A 3,571-nucleotide genomic window follows, 5' to 3' on the forward strand; every position below is an offset into this window, starting at 1 on the left:
GCGTCTCAAAACAAAAACAAAAAAAAATCTAAAGCTTTATGGACCATACTTCTCTAAAATAAGTGGCCTCAGACATTAACCATTGTTTCTATTTGAGTCCACTAGCAGAAGCTGTGCTTCACTCAAAGAATCTAAGTATTAGGGATTGTACATCTCATTACTTTTGCCGTATCTTTGTGTAATTCACAATTTTAGGAATAACTGCAAACTTTCTGAATCAGTTTTCAGTTAAAGGATTCATTAATCCATTACAGAGTGAGTTTTTTGGTTTTTTTTTAAGAAGTTGATGACTTTATGTGATGAAAGCTGCACTTTCTTCTTCAAAAAGGATGTGATATATTAAAATATATCAAACATAGCTCTCCAAAGTATTATCTCAATATCCTTGGATCTACAATGCTAAATATTAAAAGCCCACTTTACCTACCGACCTCTTTCTTGCTGTCTGGAATGTTGACAGTAGGCCAAACAGACACAAGTGTCATTTCTTACTAGTTTTCTGCATCACCTCCTATCTGCCTGCACACCCATTACTAACTTGCCAATTCAGCTTCTTGGCACTTGTGGCAGTATATGTAGCAACCAACATGTTCATAGTCTTTGATTTTTTACAATGACCATCCATTGTATTTTACTTTATTAAAATGACATAGTGCCAAAGCTGCAGAGGCATTTTAAAACACATGTTTATAATTACCTCCAACCACAAAAAGATCCAAATCATGCTATATTTTTGTTAAATTTTTGTATGTGCTATAAGGGTCCAATTTCATAATCTTGCATGAAAGTATTCAGTTGTTTCAAGGCCATTTATTAAAGAGACTATCCTTTCTTCATTGATTGTTCTTTCACCTTTGTCAAAGATCAGCTGACTGTGAATGTGTAGATTTATTTCTGAGCTCTCTATTCTGTTCCATTTGTCTATGTCTGTTGTACCAGTACTAAGCTGTTTTGACAAATGTACCTTTTAAACATGTTTTGAAATTAGGAAGTGTGATGCCTCTTGCTTTATTTTTCTTGTTTAAGATTACTTTGGCTATTTGGGGCCTTTCTGATTCCTTGTGAATTTTAAGATTATTTTTTATGTTTGTAAAAAGAATACCACTAGGATTTTGATAGGGATTAAAGTAAATCTGTGATAACTTTGAATGGTATGGACATTTTAACAATATTAGTTCTTCAAATCAATAAACATGGAGCATCTTTGCATTTATCTGTGGCTTCTTTAATTTTGTACATAATTGTTTTATAATTTTTAGTGTACGAATCTTTCACTTCTTTGATTAAGTTTATTCCTAAGTGTATTTTGCTGTTGTAAATGGTATTGTTTTGTTAATTTTTTCCTCAGATAGTTCATTACTATTGTATGGAAACTACTGATTTTTGTATTTTGATGATATCTTTGCATGAATTAAAGATTTACACTTAAGAGGTGAAATCATAAAACTACTAGAGGAAAACATAGGAAGAAACATTCTTGACACTGGTCTTGACAATGATTAAACATAACATCAAATGCTTAGACAACAAAAGCAAAGAAAAAGAATAGACTGGTGATACTACATCAAAAAAAAAAGCTTCAGCACAGCAAAGGAAACAATCAACAAAGTAAAAAGACAACCTATAAAATGGAATAAAATATGTGCAAACCAATATTTGATAAGGTAATGATATCCAAAATATATAAGGAACTCATAAACTCAATAGCAAAAAAAAAAAAAACAACCCTACTGAAAATGGGCAAATGACCCAAACAGACGTATCTTGAAAGAAGACATACAAACAGCCAATAAGTATATAAAAAGGTGTTCAACATATCTAATTCTCAGAAAACTGCAAATCAAAACCGCAATGAGATATTACCTCATGCGTGTTAGAATGGCTACTATCAAGAAGCAAAATATAAAAAGTGATGGTCAAGGTGTGGAGAAAAGGAAACGTTCATATGCTGTTGTGGGCAAAGTCTGTGCAGCTGTTTCAGAAAACAGTCTGGAGGTTCGTTAGAAAGTAAAAAATACAGCTACCTACCATATGATCTAGCAATCTTATGTGTATATACCCACGATTACTGAAATCAGGATCTGGAAGAGGCATTGGCACTCTCACATTTGTTGCAGCTTTATTCACAATAGCTGAGGTATGTAAACAATCTAACTGTCAATCAATAGATGAATTGATTTTTTAAAATGTGCTATATATAAAACATTGGTTAATGATGTAATATATTAGCTGAACCCACAGTTGAAGTGAGTTCTAAAATTACACCAAGACCTTGGGGGAAAAAAAGAAATGTAAAATAAATAAATAAATAAAGTGCTATATATGCAACATAAATTTGTGGTCTGGCATGGCAGCTCACGCCTGTAATCCCAACACTTTGGGAAGCCAAAGTGAGTGGATCACCTCAGGTCAGGAGGTCTAGACCAGCCTGACTAATATGGTGAAACCGCATCTCTACTAAAACTACAAAAATTATCTGGGCGTGATGGCATGCACCTGTAACCCCAGCTACTCAGGAGGCTGAGACAGGAGAATCACTTGAACCCAGGAGGCAGAGGTTGCAGTGAGCTGAGATCCTGCCATTGTACTCCAGCCTGGGTGACAGAGCAAGACTCTGTCTAAAATAAAATAATAATAAATAAATAACCCTGTAAGTAATTATGCTAAGTAAAATAAACTGAACACAGAAATAAAAATAATGCATCATCTCTCTTATGTGTGAAATATGAAATAATCAAACATAAAAACAGATAGTAGAATGATGCTAACAGAGGGTTGGTGGAGAGGGAAATGGGAAGACTTTGGTCAAAAAGTACCAATTTTCAGTTATGCAAGATAAATGATTTCTGGAGAGCTAATGTATAGCATAAGCATACCCACCACAGTTAATAACATTGCTGGTATAGTTAAAATTTTTTAAGAGGGTAAACCTTAAGCGTTCTTGCCACACACACACAAAAATGAAAAAAAGAAATGGAAACGGTAACTATGTGAGGTGATTCATACATTAATTAATTTGATTGCAGTGATTATTTCACAGTATATGCATATATCAAAATATCAAGTTGTTCAAGTTAAATATATACAATTTTCGTTAGTCAATTATATCTTAAAGCGGAAAATAATTTAAAAATTTTAAGTAAGCAAAAAACTTACGATATCTTTGTAAGTCCTCGCATCCAAATACTACCACAGAGGGAATTAGGCATCAACATGTAGATTTCTGGGAATACAAATATTCAGTCTATATCATCCCACCCCTTACCTCTTAAAATTCATGTCTTTCTCATAGGCAAAAGAAATGCAGTCTATCCTGACTTCTCCAAGAGCCCTAACTCCCTCCACCATCAACTTTAACATATATAGTTTAAAGCTTCATCTAAATATCATCTAGAATAGATATGGGTGAAATTCAAGGTACAATGTATCTTGAAGCAAAATTTCTATCCAGATGTCAATCTATGAAATCAAAAAAGTTATGTGCTTTCAGTGTAGTGATGGGATGGGCATAGAATAGACATTCCCATTTTGTAAAAAAAGATTAGGGAAGAAGCAAGGGATAACAGGCTCT

General features: G+C 33.4%; 1 non-coding gene across 1 annotated transcript; it reads left to right on the forward strand.

The window, feature by feature from the left end:
• The first annotated feature begins 2,207 nt into the window (after window positions 1-2,207).
• On the forward strand, window positions 2,208-2,274 carry LOC116536873. The gene has a single exon (XR_004262839.1). It is a non-coding gene; the product is annotated as a small nucleolar RNA SNORD45 (small nucleolar RNA).
• Window positions 2,275-3,571: the final 1,297 nt, after the last annotated feature.

Source organism: Sapajus apella, unplaced genomic scaffold, assembly GCF_009761245.1.
Source record: "Sapajus apella isolate SASKATOON/1434 unplaced genomic scaffold, GSC_monkey_1.0 scaffold104, whole genome shotgun sequence".
Classification (NCBI taxonomy): domain Eukaryota; kingdom Metazoa; phylum Chordata; class Mammalia; order Primates; family Cebidae; genus Sapajus; species Sapajus apella.